Source organism: Physeter macrocephalus, chromosome 16 (genome assembly GCF_002837175.3).
Source record: "Physeter macrocephalus isolate SW-GA chromosome 16, ASM283717v5, whole genome shotgun sequence".
NCBI classification, from domain to species: domain Eukaryota; kingdom Metazoa; phylum Chordata; class Mammalia; order Artiodactyla; family Physeteridae; genus Physeter; species Physeter macrocephalus.
The window spans coordinates 84883425-84908446 of NC_041229.1; the positions used below are offsets into that span (position 1 = coordinate 84883425).

At 39.4% G+C, this 25022-nt stretch overlaps 1 long non-coding RNA gene across 1 annotated transcript in view; it reads right to left on the reverse strand.

The window, feature by feature from the left end:
* Window positions 1–208: 208 nt before the first annotated feature.
* Window positions 209–25022, reverse strand: part of LOC129391374 (uncharacterized) — a 40555-nt gene continuing 15741 nt past the window's right edge. The window contains exons 2-3 of the long non-coding RNA XR_008615368.1: window positions 10699–10748; window positions 209–2434 (exon numbers count right to left, since the gene is read on the reverse strand). This is a non-coding gene — a long non-coding RNA (uncharacterized lncRNA). The remainder of the gene's footprint in view (window positions 2435–10698; window positions 10749–25022) is intronic.

Below are 25022 nucleotides of genomic sequence, written 5' to 3' on the forward strand. Positions count from 1 at the left end.
TTCACTTCTGGGTATTACCCAAAGAAAACAAAAACACTAATTCAAAAAGATATATGCACCCCAATGTTCATTGCTGCATTATTTACTACAACCAAGATCTGAAAGCAACCTAAGTGTCCATTGATAGATGAATCAATAAAGAAGATGAGGTATATATATATATATATATATATATATATACACACACACACACACACACACACACTTATACACATATACAATGGAATATTACTAAAATATGAAATCTTGCCATTTGTGACAACATGGATGGATCTAGAAAGTATTATGCTCGGGACTTCCCTGACGGTCCAGTTGTTAAGACTTTGCCTTCCAATGCAGGGAGTGCGGGTTGGATCCCTGGTTGGGGAGCTAAGATCCCACATGCCTCAGGGCCAAAAAAAAAACATAAAACAGAGGTAATATTGTAACAAATTCAATAAAGACTTTAAAAATGGTCCACATCAAAAACAAAATAGAAAGTATTATGCTAAGTGAAATAAGTCAGAAAGAGAAAGACAGTTATCACATGATCTCACTTATGTGTGAAATCTAAAACAAAGAAAACAAAACTAAAACAGATTCAGAGACACAGAGAAAAAAACAGGTGGTTTTCAGAATGGAGGAGGGGTAGGGGGGAAATAGATGAACCAGATTTAGAGGTGCAAGCCTCCAGTTATATACAAATAAATGACAGAGATGTGATGTACAGCATAAGGAATATGGTCAGTAATATTATAATAACTTTGTATGGGGACAGAGTGTTATTAGACTTAGCTTGGTGATCATTTCACAGTACACACAGATGTCAAATTACTATGTAGCGTTCCTGAAACTAACATAATATTGTACATCAACTATATTTCAATTTTTTAAGAAGTGGAGGTCTGTCAGAAACATCCCAACTTTTCATTCCACTATTAATAAAAATATGCCATTAGAAAATGAAACACCTGGTAAAAATGCTAGGTGGGAGGCTGGGAAAACGGCATAAACTCAGAGTGTCCAAGGCAAACCAACACAGTGGTCACCCTAATTTATAGGTAAGGGAATGCCGCTGATGCTTTGCACTCAAGAATACTATCTCACACCTTGAATGGATGCAGGACTGCCCTTTGGCAATGCCAATAGAACCAAAAAAGCTCAGAAGAGAAACTAAAATCCCCTACTCTGTAAAACGCCCTTGGGAGATGTCTCAGAAGTTAGTGATAGCCCAATAGCCTGGTCTTGATAAATATTCTGTGGGTAGAGCTGTCCATCAATACAGGATGTCAGATAAACAAGGTCTTAAAGATGCATATCAACAAATGCAAACTGTGAAGAGTCAACAGCCGATCTCCAGAGTTTCCATAATTTGCAAATGTGTACATTTTCTCCAGGCACCGTTGAGGACGATGGCACCTATGGCCATTGTGAGACGACTCAGAGGGTCAGATGTATAAAACAACTATTTCGGACAAAGTAGATTTAACTGGACAGTTTAAATGTGCCTGGTTGAATGTTAATTATGTTAGAAAAAAAGTAAATACTTCAAAAGGCCACACAAACAGACTTTGGTTTATCAACACAGGTTCTGGAAGGATTTGAATTGGTTATTTATAAATCAGAGGCTTCTGGGAATTCCCTGGCAGGGCAGCAATTAGTGCTTTCACTGCTAGGGCCCGGGTTCCATCCCTGGTTGGGGAACTAATGTCCCACAAGCCGCCAAAAATAAATAAATAAAAATTAAAAATTAAAGAAAATAAAATCAGAGGCTTTTGTAGCAATTGTAGAAATATGTAACTTGTACTATTGGAGGATTGGGGAATAATGTCATTTCTCAGTTAAATTAAATTTAGAAAGATGTCAATTAAATCTCTTAACTTAATATTAGATACAGATTTCCATGTTTGTGTAAGAACTTTATATACTTTTAATCTTTATAGCAAACCCATAGCATTGTGATAATTAAATTAATACATGCAAAACACTTAGAACAGTGCCTGATACCTGATAGAAACTTAATAAATGTAAGTTGCTGATATTAATTTTCTTTTTAAGAGAATTAGAAACAGGAGAAATTTCAGAAGTAGGTAGAGTTTACTGGAAAATTTCAAGAAACTATGTGGACATTTATTTGGTATTTTTTCCCATTCATTATTCATTTACTCAGCAAAACATTTATTGAGTACCTAGTCATTGTAACTATCCTGATTATTTGAGGCTGGTTGTCATGGAATCAATATAACTTAATTCCATCAACATATGATCAATATAATTCTATTCTTGCATCTAATTTAATTTCTTTAACCAGTCTTTACTGAATCAAATAAACCACATAATAAGCATTTATGAAGAAAGTAGCTTTAAAAAGAGTCTGTAGATTAAATGAATTCATTCTTCTGTTCCATTTCCAGACGATAATTGTGCTTCAGAAATGCCAGCAGGACACATGATGCTGTAAAGCCAGAGAAATGTGAACATTAACGGAACAGCTTGGTCAGTTATGATGTCATTAAATAAAACACACGCTCACATAACCCGAAGCCAAATAGACCATAAAACAATTTATTTCTTTCCACATAGAAAGACCAAATGCAGCTACCTTAAGAGCGAGGACTCTTTATGTCAACTAGGTTGTATTTTAGACCTTTTCCATAAGTTGGATGATTATAATCAGAAGCTCCTAGGATTTGATAAAAATATATTTAAAGCATGTGGCAATATAAAATAACTTTAGCAAAAAAAAAAAGTATCAACAAAAGAGGTGTTTTTTTGTTTGGTTGGTTTTTTTTTTGCGGTACGCGGGCCTCTCACCGCTGTGGCCTCTCCCGTTGCGTAGCACAGGCTCCGGACGCGCAGGCTCAGCGGCCATGGCTCAAGGGCCCAGCCGCTCGACGGCATGTGGGATCTTCCCGGACCGGGGCACGAACCCATGTCCCCTGCATCAGCAGGCGAACTCTCAACCACTGCGCCACCAGGGAAGCCCCATCCACTCTTTAAAAGGGTGATGAAAGGCATCAAATCACTGAAGTATTTAAAGTATTTAAAGTCCAGTTTTATTTTAAAATGTCAATGTTTCCAGTAAACCAGAAATTACCTCATTTGCAACTGTCTAAACTTATGATAACACTTTCTGATGGTCAACATAAATTGTGCAAGGGTGTGCACGGTTTTTTAAATGAATTTGGTACCTATGAAAGCAAAAGCATTGGAAGATCCCTGCTGTGAGATATAATGTCCATGTTGAATCCAAAAGGATGCAGAAGAGATATCCAGAGGAAATGGACTGCGGGCTGGTGGCAACCCCTGTAGGGCATGAGCCAAGGCTGGGAGACTAGAGAGAGAAGATGACATATTTAAGGGAAAAATGTTTTAGGACAGCTGGAGTGGAGCCCCATGAGGGCAGCTGAAGCCATGGGAGTAGTCAGATCACCCAGGAGAAAAGTTAGAATAAGCAGAGCAGCAGAATCTAAGGATGGAGCCTAACAGGTAGAGCAGGTAGAGAGGACCCCCTGAAAACACCAAGAAGGACCCCCTGAAGACACCAAGAAGGTGTCATCCAAGAAGGGGGAAGAGAATGGGGAGAGGGTATCATGAAGACCAATGGTGAGTTTCAAGAAAGGGAACTGACAAAAGTGTCCACTGAATTTAAAGAGAAAAAGGATTACTGATGAATGGGCTGGTTAAGAGTCTCTGGGTGGGAAGCCTCAGAAAGCAGTTTAAGCAAGAAAAGTAGTCATGTAAAAAGTCAGAGGAAGAGTTGAATCAAGGCAGCTGCAGGAACTTGTGCTGGAGCACCTGGTGGCCTCTGCCTCCAGTGAGCTGCCATTCACCAGCTCAGCTCCAATCACTCCCGGTCTCTGGATTTCTATTCAAGTTTCAAAGTTCTGGGAGATTGGCCCAGCTCAGGTCAGGTATCTACTCTTTATTTTTTTTTAATTTTTAAATTTATTTTTATTTTTTTATTTTTGGCCGCGTTGGGTCTTTGTTGCTACTCATGGGCTTTCTCTAGTTGCGGCGAGCGGGGGCTACTCTTCGTTGTGGTACGTGGGCTTCTCACAGCAGTGGCTTCTCTTGTTGCGGAACACGGGCTCTAGGCACGTGGGCTTCAGTAGGTGTGGTATGCAGGCTCAGTAGTTGTGGGGCACAGGCTCAGTTGCTCCGTGGCATGTGGGATCTTCATGGACCAGGGACTGAACCTGTGACCCCCTGTACTGGCAGGTGGATTCGTAACCTCTATGCCACCAGGGATGTCCCAGATATCTACTCTTAAATGATCAGCCATTGTCGTGGGGTATGATAACCTCGTGCAGAATGGCCAGTGTGGGCCTGTTCCCACGTATTTGGGCTGAGTTAGAGAAGGGGGCACTACTGTCAGCCGGGAGCCCCCCTCCCCCTACCCCTGAGCTGGGTCTACCACAGACCGCCTTACCGAAGAGAAGTTTTGGGAGCAGAAGTCAGACTGCAGTGCCCAAGGAGTGAATGGGAAGTGAAAAAATGGTGTTTAAGGACTTGGCCATGATGAGACTGAGGGACAGAAGGGGGTAATCAGAGTTATTGGATTAAGAGAGGGTATCAGCTTTGCCCACCAATGGAACATTCTATATACAGCCAGTGTTCGCCTCCCATGCACATAAGAATCTGGTCTTAAAATTCATCTGTAATGGTTTCTCAATGTGTCCGAACTATAAAATAGTTGATGTGGGGGGAAAGAACATGGACTTTAGATACAGAAGACATGGGTTGGAGCCCTGGGCTCTGTCCTTGAGTAGATGTATGACTTTAGGCACCTTGCTTAGTTTCTCCAAGTAAAAAGAGCTGAGGAATGATCAAATCACAAAATGTATGTAACTATTTTATAAACTGTAAAGAACTAAATAGATAATATGGTGTAATATCCACAACAAACATACAGATTTGAATTGGCTCACATACACCACCAGCAGCATCATTCACTCTTCAGAAAATTCTATGTGCTTGTTAGTCTAATAACATTTTTGTTTTGGAAAGCATAGAGCTTTGGAGGTAAGAAAGGTCTGTAGCAATCATCTAATCAAACTCGTAGATTTTGTCAAAAAGAAGCCGATGCTCAGAGAAGTTTAGTGATTCATCTGAAGTCACACAGCTAGTAAGAGACAGGATGAGGACTTGACTCAAGCTTTCCTTACTTCTAATCCTATACTCATTCCACTTTATTTTGCTTCTTGTATTTGACTTATATGTTGAAGTATAACATACTCTTTCTGCTGTATCACATGTGATTTTTTTTTCAAAGTCTTTCCACCATAGTAAAATCTACTTCTTTGGAAAAAGAGAGAAATCTATACTGCATAGTCTCAAATGGGAAGAGAAATTTCTGTTAGGTCATAGAGTCCTTGGCTTCCAGTCTTGGGGATAAAGAAATTGCACTGGTATAACTGAAGGGAATGGCTACTCAGGGCCAAGAGCAGTCTCAGAACACGTAGCCGTCTTGGGAGCACAGGTCTAAATCTTGGCAAGGTCAACACGAGAGCTTAACCTTTTAAGACAGATAAATTGAGTTCCTGGAATGCCCCTGTTTAGTGGGCTCGTAGGGTCTTTCAGATGAGCCCCCTGCTAAATGAAGTTCGGTCTGCTTTGCATCAACTTCACACAATCTCAAGATAATCTCAGACTGGATCTCCATGAAGCCAAAGCCAGCAATAGGAAATTCAGTCTATCAACTCTTTATTTGGCATGGGAGAAATTGCTATATTATCCATTGTGACGTTATTTATATTAGTGAAGTTTAGAAACTGCCTACACGTCCCCAAATTAGGAAATGTTTAAATGAATTATGATCCATTTCAATGAAGGAATATTGTGTAGTCAAAGAAAATTATGCTTTCTTAGAATCTAAGCATCTTATAGTTAATTTTTAAAAATAATTTACCTTATATTTTTGACAAATGTTGACACCGTATTGACTCAGCCTGGGTGATATCATGTATGAAGAACTTTATAATGTTTTCCATTTACCAATCATATTATCTGGCCCATCCTGTAGCCTCTTACCTATGACTACTACAGAAAACTTCAGAGTTCTGGTGGGATTCATGAGGATGGGAGTGTAGTTACATAACTCTAGAAGTGGGGTATTAATCCTTTACGTTATACTGAAAGGTATGACAATTCTCTTAAAGTTAAAAGTACTATCTAAATTTAAATGCTATATATCTGTTAAACACTTTTTTAGTCTTATTATTTAATTAAATATTTTTTCTACTAAGTAAATACTTTTTTAATGTAATACTTTTTCAGTGTCTAATTCCGGCACTGTAACAATGGTACAAGTTAAACTCAGGCTAAAATCAAAAAGACTGTAATAACAAGTTTTAGAAAGTATGTGGCGATATTGGAACTCACATACATTGCTTGTAGGAATGCAAAAATGATGCAACCATTTTGGAAAACAGTTTGGCAGTTCCACAAAATGTTAAACATAGAGTTACCACATGACCCAGAAATTCCATTCCTGGAATATACCTAAGAGAAATTAAAACACATGTCCATACAAAACTTTGCACACAAATGTTAACAGCAGCATTATTCACCATAGCCAAAAAGTGGAAGTAACCCAAATTTCTGTCAACTGATGAATGAATAGACAAAATGTAGTATATCCATAAAATGGAATATTATTTGACCATGAAAAGGAATGAAGTACGAATACATGCTACAACATGAATGAACCTTGAAGACGTTATGCTGAGTGAAAGAAGCCAGTCACAAACTGCTACATATTATATGATTCCATTTATATGAAACATCCAGAATAGTCAAATTTATAGCAACAAAAAGTAGAATAGTGGTTGCCTAGGGCTGGGGGTGTTTGGGAGAAAATAGGGATTGACTCCTAGTGAGTACAGTTTCCTTTTGCAGTGGTGAACTGTTGTAAAACTGATTGCAGTGAGGGTTACACAACTCTGTGAATATACTAAAAACCATGGAACTGCACACCTTAAATGGGTGAATTGTATGGCATGTGAATTATATCTCAATGAAGCTGCTAAAAAAATAAACTCAGATACTAAAGGGCTGTTCTCTGATTAAATGCAAGGTCACACACATTGGGAAAAGGAACATTTGTTTCTTCTCTGAAATTGAAAGATTTGAAGTCCCTAAAGTCAAGATTTCAAATGAATGAGAAAAGGCGTATGTGAAATCAACAACAAATGGGGAAAATATCCAATCTAAAACTTAGATCAGAAACGCAACGCACCTAGCTTCATTTTTTTTTTTTTTGTTTTGCGGTACACTGGCCTCTCACTGTTGTGGCCTCTCCCGTTGCGGAGCACAGGCTCCGGACGCACAGGCTCCGCGGCATGTGGGATCTTCCCGGACCGGGGCACGAACCCGTGTCCCCTGCATCGGCAGGCGGATTCTCAGCCACTGCGCCACCAGGGAAGCCCCCCAAGCTTCACTTTTAAAACACCATCAAATGGTAGAATACAAACCAAAGCATTCTGTTTTATACATCTCTCATAAAAATAATCTAAAGTATTACAAAAGTCAGTGGAAAATGATAATTTGCATGGTATGTGGTGATACCAGCTCTGTGATTTCCTTAACCAATTGATCCTAGTCTTGCCTATCATAAGCAGAGGCAATTTTGATATATCTCTTGCTTTTGCCGGAGGGAGGAAGCCATTCCCACATCATAATCACATCCTTATAGAAACCGAAAATGTGTGTTCAAGCCATGGTGGTCCTGCAAAAATGTAAACTCATAAAGGGGTTCTTGATTCATCGTCATCATTCATTTTGTTCACTGGAATAACCAGAGTTTTGCCAGGTTATACGATGACTGATAGCTTTTTCATAAAAGGGTATTTTACAAAATATTGAAATGTAGCTTATTTCTACCTGATAAATGCCTGGACCTGTAAACTTTGAACCCTCATTGGCCTTTGTTGCTCGTGACCTTGTTAAAATGATTAATGTTCTCTTAACAACTGCAGGCTGCAGAAGGCAGCATGTACTTACTGTGCGCAGATTCTTTATTCGAGGCAAAATGAGGCCGTTCAAATATAAAACTGCTAATAATAGTCACTCTAGTCCCCAGGGAGTTGTATCATTTTTATTTTAATTTCAGGTACCCTACGAGACGGCAAGTATGTATGTTTGAGATATGTATTTTTTTAATGTTAAAAAATTACAAAGGACCCTCAGATTTTAATTTCAAAACAATGTATGTTAACACAATTTACTCATCATCTCTAAATGAAAAATAAATGAATGGACATTAGGATTATTTTATCACACATTTAAAGTTATTATTGTTTTATGAGTGTTTAGTAGCATTTTGTACCAGTTTGCTGTTATCATCAGAGTTGGTGAGTTGTATCATTACTGAGCTATGTGAAGTCTCAAACCCGCCAACTCTATCCACTGTTAATATCCATCACTTAAATATTAAAGATCTGCATTTGCCAGAAGTCAGCAGAATTGCTTTCAGGGACTAGATGAAAAATGGACTGGCTCTTTCTTAATTAACATCACTCTGGAAATGGTGAAGATGTAACAAATTTTTCTCACTGGCTTTACACCAGAGTTGAAAACAAAACATAACAAAACAAAAAGTTCTGCTGGCCTACAAAATGTTTTATGAGCCCAGTGTTCCCTGAAAAGGTTCATGGGAAATAAATAAAATTAGAAGTCTTTAGCAACTTGCTCAATGTACATCATTACTTCCAGTGGATAAAAGGATATTTGCAACTCTGAAAATGAATGTCTTGGACAAAATACATTTTCTTATGACTATAGCAGGGAAGATCCTCCTTGTTTAGGGATAGGAGGAAGCAGGGGATGGAGGGTGACCCAAAAGTATTAGGGAGAGCAACTTTGTTCTAAAGAGCTCATCTACAATGAAATCAATGGATTATTACATCAGCGCTACAAACAAGGCATTTCCTACTTCATTCAGGATCCACATCACCATAGGCAGGGTTTTTGTTTAGCAATTTACATAAAATATTACTAGAGGTAAGTTTTTTTTTTCCTTAATGGCTCCAAGGTTAAAGTTGAAAATACCAACTTGAGGTTGTGCAGAGATGTGGCCATATTGAATGTCATTCCACGTATTCCAGTAAATCATTTCATTATCCATAATAATAATCTTCACTGGCTTTACAAATAATTGCTTTGCTAAACTTAAAGGAAGTCTGATTTTAATTTGCTATCTACATCTACATTCTCATATTCTTTTTATAGATTTTTTAACAAGTTATCAGTAGGATCTTCCTTCACTCAAACATAAGTGAAAGTTTTATCTATCTTGAGATATCACTAAAATAATTTATTGCTGGGGAAACAAAACCTTTTGTCTCAAAATATATTTCTTCCCGACAGCTGTGGTATTTCAGGGAAAGCACCAAAGCTATGATGATCTGGACTGCAATCAACCATTCTTAATAGGAAATTTTACAGACTTTTAATAAGATATCTTCAAATAATTTATGGGGAGAGGTTTTGAAGTGAAGAGGCATTGTTTGGCAATATGTTCTTCCTCTAATCTCAGGAAATTTAAATAAAAGAGCGCTCATTTCCTCTGAACTCAGCAGTTCTCCTTTTTTTAAAAAAAAAAAGAGAAAGATTAAGAAAAACACCTGCTACAACAGTCCCAAAACACGGTTTACTTGCTTCAAACAAAATTGTGCTAAAACAAACAAACAAACAAACAAATACTTCAGTACTATTAAAGACTTCTCTTGTAGACTTCCTGGTTAGGAATTTCCACAAACAAATCCAGAGAGCCAGGATTGTTTGAAAATCATCAGAGAATTGTCCCCTGTTTACTAAATGTGTAGAATCATGCCCAGGTCACTCTGCTCCCTTGGACCAGTGGTTCCCAATCTGTTCTGTATCTTGACCCCCACCTCCAGCTGTTTGTTGGTTTTGATGTTATCTTGATGCTACTCTGAATTCTTCCCATTAAAGTTTCTACATTCATCTTCTTTGATTTCCCACCATTTGGTTGTGGGTTTTGTCTGGCTGATTGGTTTTGGTTTATAATGTTGTTTTCCTACTTGACAATGGAACTTTAAACTCTCTTTACCTGTCATCATAATGATAATTTCACCATCTCAGGATATACTGACATTCGTTCTATTTGCTTCCTACCTAGGGTAGGAGATGGACTACATCCAAGCCTCTCATGCTTTTATGTAGATACATGTAAATCACTTGGGTGTCCTGTTTAAAATGTAACTTTGACTTAGTGGTTCTCCTGTGATGCTAGAAATTCTGCATCTCTAACAAGCCCCCAGGTGATACCAATGCTACAAGCCCCCAGCTGATACCAGTGCTACTGACCCTTGGACCACACTGAGTAGCAAGGACTAGATGATATCAAAGGTCTCTTCCAAGTTTAAATGCCATATGCTAGGAGTTTCAGTGAGGTTCCTATGGGGTCACTGAAGACTCTATGAAATGACCCAAAATCCTTATCAGAAAATTTTTTAAAATTTTGACAGCCACATATATTGCCCTTCTTCAAGAAATGCAACCAGGAGAATAAAAATAAACCAAACATTAGCTGATTAGAAGCAACCATGATGTTGAACATAATCTTTGCCTTGGGTCAAGAGAAAATTATTTTATTCATTTTCACACTAGCTCTTTCTGTCCTTCTCTTTTTTCTTCCAATAACCTTGACCCCTCTCCCACACACACATTCAGTTGGGTAGCTCCTGTACTTACATAAATTTTGCTTTCATTCTTCAACCATCATCCAGAAACTCACAGCTGTACTGTTAAAAGAAAAAAGATACTCAGCTACGTCTCTGATAAGATGTACACAAATTTACTCAAAGCCTAGTTGTGTTCTCAAGGAAGGATGGGAGGAAATGTGGATTCATCATGTATGTTCCCAAGATATCCTGAAGCTTTAGCCACTAATCCAGGAGAATTCTTTCTCCAATACCAACTCATTCCTGTATCATTCAGACTATATAAGGCTAGAGATGGATAATTCTTAAACTTTCAGCCAAGATATAAACTGAAATTTTCTCCAAGCTTAAAAAAGAATTGTCTAGCTTAGAATCTATTGTTGTGGGCTGGGTTTCATGGATTTTTCCTTCTTTTCTCTTATGAGTAAGAGATATAGTAATTGAGAAACATGGAAAACTGATATCCCAGTTTTCTCTTTCTGTTTTCTGTATTTTTCAAGAGTAGAGATCAAGAGTGATGACCTCAGTTATCCACTTTACTTTGTAGATGAATATCCAATTTAATGAAAGAAAAGATTTCAAGAACATTTATGCTATATTGGACAAATATAAGTGGAAAGATTTTTTAAATCCTTCAAGAAATTAACTTTTTGTAAAATTTCTAAATGCATTTGCATACTATAAGCCTTAGAGCATATTGTTTGAACTATTCAGAGACCAAAACAACCAAGGTCAGACATAAATTCAAAGGCCTTCAACAAGAGCAAAGTAAACAGAAACAAAACGATGGAGAATGGGGTAGGGCAAGGGGGGGAAGAGCAAGCTAGAACTGAAAGAGTTGTCTCTTTCTGGGAAGGCTGCTCTTTGGAGTACATTTAGAGCTGTGAGGGAGGGAGGGAATATCGGTTTAGCCAGTAGAATCAATCCAAGGGATCAACAGTGTAGCTGATGATGCAGATATTATTGCTGTGTAACAAGCTACCCTGAAACCTGGATAGTGGCTTAGAACAACAGCTCTTCTTATTGTGTCTCATAATTTTGTGGATCAGGATTTCGAGAAGGGCTTGGCTGTTCCATGTGGTGTCAACAGAATTCTCTTGGGGATACTCAGCTGGTGGATAGGCTCGTCTGTAGGATCCAAGACGGCTTTGCTTATATGTCCGGTGATTTGACGGGGATGGCTGCAAGGTGAGGCTCAGCTGGGACTGTCAACCATAATGACTTCATGAGGTTTCTCCAGCATGGCAGCTTGAGGGGTCAGACTTCTTACAAGAGCCAGTGTCTCGGTGAACAAGGCAGAATCTGCATGGCCTTTTGTGACCCAGTTTTGGGGGTCACACAACATCACTTCTCTGTACTCTTTTGGTCAGAGTAGTCATAAGCCTACCCATACTCAAAGGAAGGGACATAGACCACGTGTCTTGAAGGGAGAAGTGTCAAAGAATTTGGGGCCATCTTCAAAAACTGCTACACCCTCAAATCCATGAAATACTTCTAGAAATGGTAGAGATCAGTATTTAACTACTGGCTACCATAGGGAATGCAAACTCAAACAGATGTTATCTTTTTTTCTTGGTGTGTGTATGGAAGGATGTATTTTAAGTAAAAGCTGTATCTCCTTATTCACAGTATATTGAGAAGTACAGAATCAATTGTCTAAAATTTTCTTACATAATTTGGCAATAATTCAGTTACTTATTTTTAGATTACTCACTACTGGTATTGTATTCTAGTGCCACCTGCTTTGTAAGGCATGCAAATGTTGTATCCACTGTCAACTACATGACAATAGATTGTAGCTCTCACTAATAACGATATACTGTTAGCATATTGTGAGGTTTTTTTCATGTTAGGATTTTACACAGTTCCCCTGAAAAATAGAAAATGAGTGGTTTACAAAGTCCTTTGATATCTATGAATTAAATATTACATGGCACAAGTCATCGTTAGTAACAGTAGTTGTTGTTTGTTTAGTGGCTTTGGGCCAGATGTTGTTTTAGATCCTTTACTTACAATTTCCAAACTCCTGTCCACGGCTTTGTAAGTAGCTTATTAAAGTTTTATTATTATTAACCAGTAAAATAAATCAAAATCCAGGGAAGATTTTTTTGAAAGGGAATGATGTAAAATAATATATAAAACTTTGTACACCGCTCATTATCTGACACTTTTAACTGTTCACTGTCCAAACTGTTCTTCTCTGCTCCGGGAGCAGCTGAGATTTGCATGCAGTTAAAAAAAAAATTGGCAAGAATCAAAAAAATCGAGAGCAGGTCACAAGCTGGCTCCTCAGAGAAAGTGGTATCCTCACACGTCTGAAGGGTCCATCTTAAGTACCTGATTCTCATGGGTGATGTATCCTTGAACAACCTCTTCTATCCTTTTATTTGTAGGTCAATTAAATATAAAAACACTTGGGGACTGACTGCTAATGGGGATGGGGTTTCTTTTGGGGTTGATGAAAGCGTTCTGGAATTTTATATGGATAATGATTGCACAACCCTTTGGAAAAAACCCCCACTGAACTGCACGTTTTAAAAGGATGAATTTTATGGTATGTGCATTATAGCTCAACAAAAATATAAATATACTGTTAATGATACATGATCCTTACAGAAGAAATTGGGAAAGGATTATTATTAACGATCAGAACCCTTCAAAAATACTTTAACAGGTGAAGTTATTGCATACAAGATATCATAGAGCACGATCTAATTTATATTTTCTACCACTGTGTTGACAGTACCAGCCACAGTGAGGTATTAAATTCTGCACTTGGGCAAATGAACAGTGAGTTAATCTTTGCCACTTGTCCCCACTTACTATCACCACACCAGCCACACTCCCTAAACCGCTCATTAAAATGTCATGGAAAGAATGTGACCCAACCCCTTCAGCCCTGGCCCTAACAAGACTATAATCGCTACCAAATCAATATGTAAACTCACACACTCCATTTGATCAACTATCCAAAGTAACGTTTACTTTGAATTTCATTTGAAGCCCCAGCACCAAAAAAAACCCCACCAAACTGAAAATTGCTGCTCATGGTTATTACAGTTTTCTTTTTTTGTCTTTTCTCCACTTTAATGGTTTTATCCATTATTAAGGCTCACATTATGTTAAAAAATAGAGTTTTTTATTTGACTACTGAAAAAAAGGCCCCCAAAATGCCTGCCAGTAACTAGAATTTAGAGAGTACGACAGTGGTGCTAAAGTACTGAGATAATACACACAAAATATCCAAGCATATACAGGTGAAGGAAAGTTCTTGAATGAAGTCCCTAAATCCCAGGGTTGTAGCTATCATTCAATAGCTCCCCACCATATTCTTCCACAACAAATAAAGGGTCTCAGATTTTTGCCACTGGAGATCAATATATGGTGGTTTTGCCTCTGGAAATAGCTGGGCCACGGGGCTGCTAAGCTCACTGAGAGAGAGTAGATCGAAGTCATATAGCGGAGCAGCAAAGAGAATGTCAGCAAGCTCCTCGTTCTGAGCTGGGGGTAAAGACGCTGACGTAGTGAAGTCCCCCGGAGCACAGCTCTCCTTGGCAGCGCTCCCTCTCCTGGCCTTCCCAGGCCCCTGCTGGCCCCGAGTGCCCTCGCGATGCCTGGGGCCCTCTGATGCGTCTCTCCACTCTAGCCGTCACCTCTGACCATGGCCTCTGCTCCCAAATTAGTCCTCCCCTAGCTCTCCATCAAAGCTCCTATTTCCTCCCTGATCTCTCCCCATAAATGTTAGAAAAGTGATACGGAATATTTACAAGATGATGTTTTGAAAATGGCACAGCTCTATAGAAATGGCCTTTGTTAGTGAAACTAATATGTTATTACTCAGCGTGGTTTATTTACATATGAAAAGAGGTTGTTTGGTGATACCTTGGCCCTAGGAAGGAATTTGTAATGGTAGAATGGTAAATGGGAAGAATGTTTTGGGAGACAGAAGTTTCCCATCCATTCATCCAACCATCATTCCAACACATCACATCATAAAGCTGCTATCTACTCTGTGCTCTTGTTAAACATATAAGGGTTCCGAATTTCATTAATTTATAGTTTGAGGCCGAACTGTGCATCTTTAATGCTAAATCGATTATTATTATATGTATACTATCCATATGGCTGAGAAAATGTGGATCACTTCAGTGAGTTTCTGACTATGTTTACTGAATGCTTATTATTACCCTGGAGTGTTCATTGTCCCAGGGGTCCCTTCTACTCTGGCCCTTTAAGTTGCCTAACTCACCACAAGCCCTAGCTCTTCCTGAAAGGAAGACACAAACACCAGAAGCCTCCACACCTTATTTCAGTATATGCTACTCCCCCTTCTGTTTGAAGACCCATCACGTTCCCCTTCCCGCTTTTCGAACTTTGGATTTTCACAAGATTCTAAACTCTGCTCTCTCTCCTGGTTCTGGTCTCCCCCCTAGTTTCAAATGAGAAATTCCACCTGCACAGAATCTAACAGGGACCAACCAGTCCAATCTCCCAGCAAAGAGGTGGCAGAATTCACAAAGGAAGAATCTTACCTTCAACACTAGTAATTGTCATATAAGATAATAATTTGTTATGTAATGGCTTACTTAGATTCAATTTTCCTGGGACAACCTGAGAAATAATTCTTTTATTCTGTAAGACCCCATTTAACCAACCTCTTATGATGCCAGAAACATGACATATTCTTGCATGTCTTAAATAGAATGTATATGTAAAATATACCATGGTATGGTATTTTATGCCTCACACTTAACTCCAGGAGGCTGTCGACTGAAGAAAAATGTACAACGTGAGAGTTGTGAGTTAAGTTTTATCTGGGGCAAAATGAGGACTATAGCCTGGGGGACAGCATTTCGGATAGCTCTGAGAAACTGCTCCAAAGAGGTTACAGGGAAAGGTTAATATAGATGTGATTTTGGTGAAGGGGGAGTACATGAAATCAAGCACATATTTTTTGCAGAAGGTTTCTGCTACTCACGAGGAGCAGACTTCACCATGAAGGATTTTAGTGCTTTTCTAAATATGAGGAGATGAAAGAATTGGGCTCACAAAATCTTCTCCTCCAAGTCTCTAACTACCTGAAGACGTGTTCTGCCAGTTTTTCCCAGATCACAGAGTGCCTCATTCTCAATCTCCACCCTGAACTCCTTTCAGGGGGTGTTGAAAGTCAGCAGCTACAGCAGCTCATAATTTAACCCTTGTAGAGGTAGATGCAAGTGCCAATTTGTAGTTGGCAAGGCATATTGTTTGTCATGTGCCATCAAAGGCCGCTGTGCATACAGCAATGGAAATAAATAATACCCAAGATTTTTTTTACAAAAGAAGATACCTCCTGATACTTCATAAATCAAGATAAATTCATCCAATTTATACTTGGCCCAAGATTCTTTACACAGGCAACATTTTTAAAGGAAAAGGAAGGACAATGCTATTGGCATTGTACTTTATGTGTGTTTGGTTGGTGTGAATGCATTAAGGGCATATATATGAGGGCTGGATTTCCATGGATTTACAAATGCAAACAAGATGGTTTGAATTTACCTATCACCGAGCAGACATGCTCAGAAGCAGCATGATCCACGCAATTTCTGTTTCCTAGTGGTAAACATGGTAGATTAGCACTCAGCATCCATCCAGCCTTCTTCTAGTAGTGTTCTTATATGGCAGGCTGGAAAACTGAAGTGAAGGACACTTCCTAGAGTCACTTGAAGCTAGATATATTATTTCCTATGGTTGCCGTTAACATATTACTACAAATTGGATGGCTTAAAACAACGGAAGTATATCTTCTGGAAGCCAGAATTCCAAAATCAAGGTTTTGGCAGGGCTGTGCTCTCTCTGGAGGCTCTGGGACAGAATCCCTCTTCCAGCTTTTGATGGCTCCAGGCATTCCTTGGTTTGTGGCTGCATCACTCCACTTTCGTCTCTGCCTTTATCTTCACATGGCCTTCTCTTCTTTCTGTGTCTTCTCCTGTCTCTTACAAGGATATTTGTCATTGGATTTAGTGCCCACCCAGATAGTCCAGGATGGTCTTATCCCAAGACATAATTATTTCTGCAATGACCTTTTTTCCAACTAATGTAATATCCTCAGGTTCTGGGTAGACATATCTTTGGGGAAGCCACCATTCAGCCTACTACACTAGGTTTCTGGATGCAAACTTGGTTCTGTCCACCGGATGCACTGCGTGAGAGTTGGAAGGCAGAAGTGAGGAGGGGGCTAGTTTTCTACTACCTTGGCTGAAGCTGTTGGCAATCACAGTTATTAAGATCTTGGGATTTTCTGCATCAAGTTAGCAAGGACAGCTTTTAAATTTGTAAAAAGCAAGGGCAGTTGCAGGACTTCCTGATCTCTAGAAGGCAGCTCCAAACCTGTCTTATTGAAGCCAAAAGAGTCCTCCTGATTCCCACCCTCCCAAATGTGGCAAAGGTAGCAGCTCTCCTGACAGGTCAGTTCTTTCGTGGTGTTTCTGGAGTAATTCTAGAGATCCAACCTAGAATCCTATATTAAATCACTTTCTGCTTAAATAGCAAGTTAGTCAACTAAACCCTACCAATACCTTATGGCAACTAAAAAGAAAATTTTAGCATTTAAAATAGTATAGTTTTAGCTTGAGCTCCATACTGTTTCTTATGTCAGACTCATGGTGACTAGACCAAAAATCATTTGAACAGTGAAGCACAGGGCAATTTTTTTAGGGTAGTGAAACTATTCTGTATGATATAGTAATGGTGGATAATTGATGCTATACATTTGCCAAAACCCATAGAATTTCACAGCACAAAAGGTGAACCATAATGCATGATGATTTTTAAAAACTCATTTAGGAGGCTGGGGGATCCTCCTGAAGAATGTGGCAAAATAGTCAACTCTATTACAATTGTATGAAACAACCTGTCTGAAGGTGCAACTTTGGAAATAAGTAGTCTGTGAGATTAAAGGCCAAAAGAACTTTTTTTTTAAGTGTCATTTAAGATTTCCTTTTTAAGTGATTATTTTCCTTCTTCATTCTTACCTGGGACATTATCTATAGAAGATATAAGGGAACCCCAGCCTTTTCTTATAAATAACCAACACGTTCTTGAAAATGCAAAATTTGTTCTTAAGCTAATGTGAAAGATGTGAAATGGTGACCCAAGGCTCGATTCAGCTTACAGACACAATTTGCTTAGTCTGCGCTGTGTTTTAAAAACAGGGCAAGTAGTTGATTATATTTCAAAATCAGGGGATTGCATATAGAAGTTTGGATTTCCAGATTTTTGGAAAAATCAGAAGGTCTAGCAAGACTGAGCCCATACTTGCACCTGACAATGGGCATGGCCAACAACGGACTGCAGCTAAGAAGATGCTGACCTCTTTAGACAAGACCTGCTATCCAGTTTCCCATTGTCTTCACTACTTACCTAACTTACCTTGTAACTTAAGATGCCCCATAGATATCTGAGCTAAGATGTCCCACAGACATTTCAGTTTGCATCCCCTGAGATAACGGAAAGATTCAGGGCATCCTATGAAAGATTGTGAAGAGGAGGCAGCTTGTCCTTTCAGCCTACATCTCCCCTTCCAACACCCTTTCCCCACTTTTCAACTTCACTTTACCCCTATTTCCCAAGGCTTCCTAACATCCTCCCTGTTTTCCCAGAGAAAAGTAATCTTACAATGTGTGACTTAACATAGCGTCCTTTGCATTTGCAGAGAAGAGAGTCTAGAAAAGGCTTTTTTACTGAAAGCAGTGGATTTTTAATGACAACATTCTAGGCACCATGAGGCATATTCTAGACCACAAGACTTTACATCACTAGTCTACCTATTCATAAGACGGGTCTTGGGCACATTCTCTATGTTAAAGCTTGAGAGGCGTGTCCATTAGAATCGAGATTCTTTTTTTCTTATCATGGGCATAGTAATAGTGAAACATACTAGCTAGTGAGCCTTTAGCGTTGAAAACTACTCATTAAATATATTGGTTCTTTGATGTCCAACTCATAGTGAACTCTCACGGTTATTTTGCCAAAGGAAGTCAAAATTATCAAGTTGTGTTTTTTAATGGGGATTGATACACTTTTATGAAAGGGACTTTGCAGAATTTTAAAGCAACATTCATTTCTCTTCTTCCTAAGTACAGTAACCTTGCCGTGGCCCCGTGAGCCTGCTCGTCACCAGTGTGAATTTGCTGCTCCCTCGTGAATTTCACAACCCATCCAACAAAGTACTCTGACTTTTTCACCTAAATATCAAAAACTTTCATTTAGCCAAGAGAAGAAAACATCATTATCAAAAGCCTTTCTCATACTTGAGTCTATGGAAACCGCTGACCATATATAGGAAAAATAGCAGGCCTCTGAGATTTAGATGGGGGCATTCATCTTTCCTTTGTGATAAAAAGTTCGGCTGGTGACTTGGGAACTCACTACACGCTTCATTGACAGAAATGCTCTCTTTCTGCTTGAAAGCGTGGGCACTTCAGAAGTGCCTCCCCTCGCAGGATGAGTAAAAACAATATCGTTTTCCCTGATAGCTGGTGAATTGGAAGTGAAGGATTATTTATTTAAACTTTTGAAGCATGAAGCAAAATGCAGCCAATATGTACTGTGTCTGTCTTAGAAACCATAAGTCAGAGGAAAGAGTTTACGAAGCATTCGGTCAGGGGGCTGATTCCCACTTTCTCGTGTAAACCACACAGACCGTAAGGTCGCAGCACCAGCCTCTGAACTCCTATTAAAGAAGCGATTGTTTGCAGCTCCCTAGTTCCTACTACGGCACAATCCCATGACCTCTTCTTTCCTCACAAAAATATGTTTCGAATTATGCCACGGCTGATGGTTGATGAAAAGCTCTTTTGTTACTTGCTAACCAAGAACCGTGGCTCTGAGCGCCTTTGCTGTGCCACCTCCCATCCTGCTGCCGGTCCCATCTAACCCAGCACATCAGCACCTAACTGCTCCTGTGAGTTACACACATTCCTTAAAACCTGGGGTGGCTACCTGCAATCAGGCCTCCTGCCAATCACCTCCATTGCTGCTTGAGCCTAAGTTCAAGATGCTAAAACAGATGTGGAAAGTGAAGTTTAATAACTACGCTGTTAACTAGTCCTTTCACTTTCTTTGATCTAAATACAAGCCTCTCAACAGATCCCAGAGGACCCCTAAGGCACAACTTTTCTGCTTTTTTTTTTCTTCTCATTTTTAAGGTATAATTATTAGACACTTACACCTGAGAGTGAATGAGTTTATCAGCTCGCTCCTGAGAAGAGGGGAAGGGGAGTACCAAAGCATTCAGTGCTTGGTCGGAGCAGCAGGTCAAAGACGTGAGGGAGAACAAAGCAGGGGACGAGGCCCGGAAGACAATGCGACTCCTCCAGCCGGGCAGAACAGGTCCGGGGACAAATGGGGTGGACCGGACCTCCAAGAGGTCCACAGAGACACCTACTGGGTGCAGACCAGACAGCCGACCCCGGGGTTCTTGAGCGACAGCATCGCCCTGTCCCTGGAAGGGAGCTGGGAGGGGGAGCCGTCTCTGGACTGGACGCCGAGGCCCAAGGTACAGATGAGAGCGGAAAAGCAGAAAATCTCCAAAATATATTGCCCTCCTTCCTATCTCTCATTTTAGAGTAAGTCTTTATATTAGTTTTCTGCTGTTGCTTTAATAAATTACCACAAATTTAATGGCTTAAAACACAGACATTTATTCTCTTACAATTCTGGAAGACGAAAGTCCAAAATAAGTTTTCTGGGGCTAAAATCAGTGTCGGCAGGGCCAGTTCTTTCTGGAGGCTCCATAGGAGAATCTATTATCTGCCTCTTCCAGCTTCTGGTGGCTGCTGGCATTACCTGGCTTGTGGACACATCACTTCCTCCTCCTCTTCTGTAGTCAAATCTCACTCTGCTTCCCTCTTACAAGGACACTTGGGATTACATTTAGGACCCACTTGGATAATTCAGGGTAATTTCCCCATCTCAACATCTTTAATTTAATCACAGAATCTATGAAGTTTCTTTTGTCATATCAGGTAACCTCTTTGGAGGCGGGATGGGGGTAACACACATTCAGCCTACCATAGGTGCCAAGTGTGAAGTAATTATATTGTATTATTATTTCCTTCTAGATTTTAAACTTGGATGTTCCAAGAACACAGTGCTTTATCTAAGTAGTAACTCTCTATGGGAAAAAAAATCTTCAGGAATCTTGAGAGCCCCTCTAAATGAATGGTGCTTTAAATATTGACAGGTTTTGATATTTGGATCTAGAATTTTTTTTTAATTCAAACAAGTCCTAGTCCCCCTAGTCTTCAGATTGTGGTTTCTTAGTACCATTTCCCTCTAAATGACTGGATAAATAGCTGATTCCAGGTCTAGGGTAGGAAATCTACAATATGAGCCTGAAACATCTCTCTGTGAAAGTTAGAAGGTCAAGAGACATCTTGCAAAAGATCCCACTGGCCAATAATCATAATGGATTGAAATATATCAAATATATATAAGTCCATGAGTTTGAACTGATTCCTCAACATCTTTGGAGGATGCTGGGGAATCAATTTATTATTTTAAAATCTGGTAAATAAAGGGAAAGAATCATGCATTTGTCCTGCTTTTTTCATATGAACTATATCCTAGGGAAATCAAGTAGTTCATGAGAGCAATTTTCTCTTTATAGAATTATTTCAGCTGATAAACATTTAGGGAATTCTAGAATTAGAAAAATCAAGGTAACCCCTAATGAATCAGAGAATTGTGCAACTCCTAATGAATTAATGGATCTAGGCAATGATGATCCGTGGTTACTAATGTCATAAAAATTAAAATAACCAGGTATAGATGCCTGTTGATAGAAGTACACACCTCTCAACCACTACTTATAAAACATCTTGCTGAAATGAATCTAATCAAAACTCTAGAGCTAATAACCAATTCACAGGAAATACGAAGGAGAAAGGAACATGCTAAAAACAAATACTTGTTTAGGTGCAATTTGTAAAATCCACCTGTGAGGTACTCTTCAGAACCAAAATTACAAAAAAAAAAAAAAGAGATGAAGGCGGAACCTATAAATTAACAGAGACTCAGTGGACATTACAATCAATCACAGGTATAGAATCTAGCTGTATCCTTATTCAAGCAAACTACAAAAATCTAACAATAAGACAATCAGGGAGACTTGAACTCTGACTAGATATTTGATGATGTTAAAGAAGTATGGTTAATTTTGTAGGTGTGGTAAGTTTAAGAAAGGAGTTTTTATCATTTAGAGCTACAATGATATGGTGTTTGGGTGTTTGGAATTTGCTTCAAATTAATCTGGAATGGAGTAAGGACCAATGGATGAAACAAGATTGGCCACAAATTACTGTTGAAAGTGGATGATAGGTACATAAGAACTGATTATACTATTCTCTCCATTTCTGTCTATATTTGAATTTTTTCATATTTGTCTTTTGGTTTTGAGGTAAAATTTTGCTTTTGCTCTTGGCTTAAACCTAACAACAACAATAATATCAACACTACTAAACACAGATTATTCAGGGCATTTTATTTTAAGCTAAACACAGTGAAATGTCTTTAGATGCAGTGCATTAGTAGTCCAAAATTCCCCGTGGACTTGTTAGTAAGGAACAGAAGTTTCAAGTTCAGGCATTGGGGCACTAGCTAGCTATTCCATGCACCTTGCATTCTACATGAATTTTACTTGAATGTCCCACTGTGTTTTGTTATATATTAGGGCTAGACACAAGACTTAAACATGCTATAAATCCTACCAAGTTCATAGATTGCTCTTATTACCTGTTCTTAAATATCTTGATAATATACTAGATTATAAATCTCAGATTGGTTCCTGCCCTATTGTACCTTGGCATTGGAGAGAAAATTGCAAGCAAAATTCAGCCCATTTCCTAATGCAGACTTTTCTAGGAAGAAAAGCTGAAAAATATATAAATTGTTCAAAATAACAGTATGCTTATTAGGCTGTAAGGATCTTCCAACTAAAGACTTAGCTCTCTCTCAGTAGCAACATCCTTCTCTCAGCAAACCAGACTCAACACTTTGGAGTCATCATTGATGTGTCCCATGTGCTCTTTTGGGTAAATATTTCTGAGCGGTTGCTGTGTGCTTATGTGCTGGGCACTGTGCTTGGCACTGTGGATACAGAGAAAATACAATACATTCCAGTCCATGAAGAAATCAGTCTGGTGGGTGGGAGAGGTACATGGATGAAAATATCTGGCAAATGCTCTGATGGAAGTTCCTAAGTTCTCCAGCTTTTGTATGTTCTCTTTCCCTCCTAGTCTCAATGGATGCTGCCTGAACCACCATCCTGTGTGTCTGCAGATGGCATGCATGATCCCTTTCCAAGAGACTAGAGTTCAGTGGTTAAGAGCACAGACTTGAGTCTCCACTACTTCCTAGATATCTTTAACTTCTCTGTGCCTCTGTTTCCTCATCTATAAGGTTGGTCGTTGCTGGGATTAAAGGAATTAACATCTGTAGAGGTCTCAGAATAGTACGTACCTGACATAATAAGGATTTTATCCATGTGTTTTGTGTCTTAGTCATTTCTTCAGGATGCTATGTTCCCATAAGTCTACATCACTTCTAGCTGTTATAGTTGCTTCCTTTAATTCTGCAAAGCACAGCTGATAAATACTCTAGTGTTTATGAAAGCATTGCTAGAACCTAGAGTTCATTAATGACGCCCCTTTCCAGGAAGTCAGTTACAGGGCATCTCTCTGCTCAGCCCTCAGCCTACTTTTGGATTGCAGGAGTCAGCTCATAAACCTCAAGAGAGAAGTCCTTGATGGCCTGTTCTCAGGCCCCACCCAAGTCAAGCACCCCAAAATCTCTCCCTTGTCCCCCCAAGTAAAAGCCCTGTTTAAATAATAATTTCTACAGAAACACTCCCTGTTCACAGCCTGTCTTTTACATTGTTATGTAAAGCAATTTAGCACCTCACCCTGAACTGCTTTATCCCAAAGCAGGATTTGCTTTTCCCTTTGCATAACTCAAAAGGCACATTGTAAGTTGTTTCGCTTACAAATAAAAGAGCAATCCTCTTTTAAAGAAGAATTCTGCAGCACTCCTAGAACAACTGACATTAATTTCATTTGGTTTAAAATTATTTTGGGCTCCTGCTACATATGTACAAAATATTATAAGCACAGAGAATGAATCCTGCATGGAAATCCAAGAAGGCTTCCCAGAAGAGTGACACATAAGGTTTATATCATCTTTATTTCAAAATTCTCCCCAGATGTCTATTGGGGTAATGAATGTGGAGGGACTCAGAAAAAAATATGACAAAACATAAGCAATGAGTATCTCAGGGTGAAGGACTTTTGATAATTATTTTCTTCTTTTGATTTTGTATACTTCCTGACTTGAGGCAATGCACGTGTTACATTTAGTATAAGAAGACAAAACGGTGTTTTTAAACATCTCATATCTGATTTTTCCCTTCCATGCCCATCTCCCCCAACCTCTCCATGTTCCATCACTTTTATCTTGACACTCCCCTGCTCAAGACCTACCAGTGGCCTCCTATTGCTTTTCTCCTCAAGCCTTAATAACTCTGCCTGACTTTCAAGCTTCTTCATAATCCATCCCACCCTACCTATCCAGTTGTACTTCCTACTACACACTCTCTGTGGGGAGACATTATCCTAAATTTCAATAGGAAAATGACTATCTTTTCCTTGTTTTGGAGGGCTCTCAGGAAAATACCCCACACTGGCTAATTTTGGAGTAGGTGATAAGAGGCAGAACTAAATACAAAGATGCTGACATATTACTCTTCTTTCTAGAAACTGCCATTATTTATTTACAAGAGTCATGATTGCTACTATTAATAGCTGCATTTCAGGAATTCCCTGGAGGTCCAGTGGTTAGGACTCCACCATTTCACTGCCGGGGGTTCAATCCTTGGTCAAGTAACTAAGATCCCGCAAGCCATGTGGCACGGCCAAAAAAATTTTTTTTTAATAGAAAATAATTTTTTAAAAATAGCTGCATTGCATGGATGAGGCTAAATAATTTGCTCAAGGCCATAAGGCTAGAAGGTATCAGAGCCTGGATTAGGGCCCAGGTCGGCTGGATGCCGAAGCCACACTCTTTCCACTGCACCAGGCCCTTGGCAAGGGGAACAGTCATATTTATATTCACTATCAGTTGCACTTGTTGATAGATCAGCATCAAAACTAAAACACTGGGCTTCCCTGGTGGCGCAGTGGTTGCGCGCCCGCCTGCCGATGCAGGGGAACCGGGTTCGTGCCCCGGTCTGGGAGGATCCCACATGCCGCGGAGCGGCTGGGCCCGTGAGCCATGGCCGCTGAGCCTGCGCGTCCGGAGCCTGTGCTCCGCAACGGG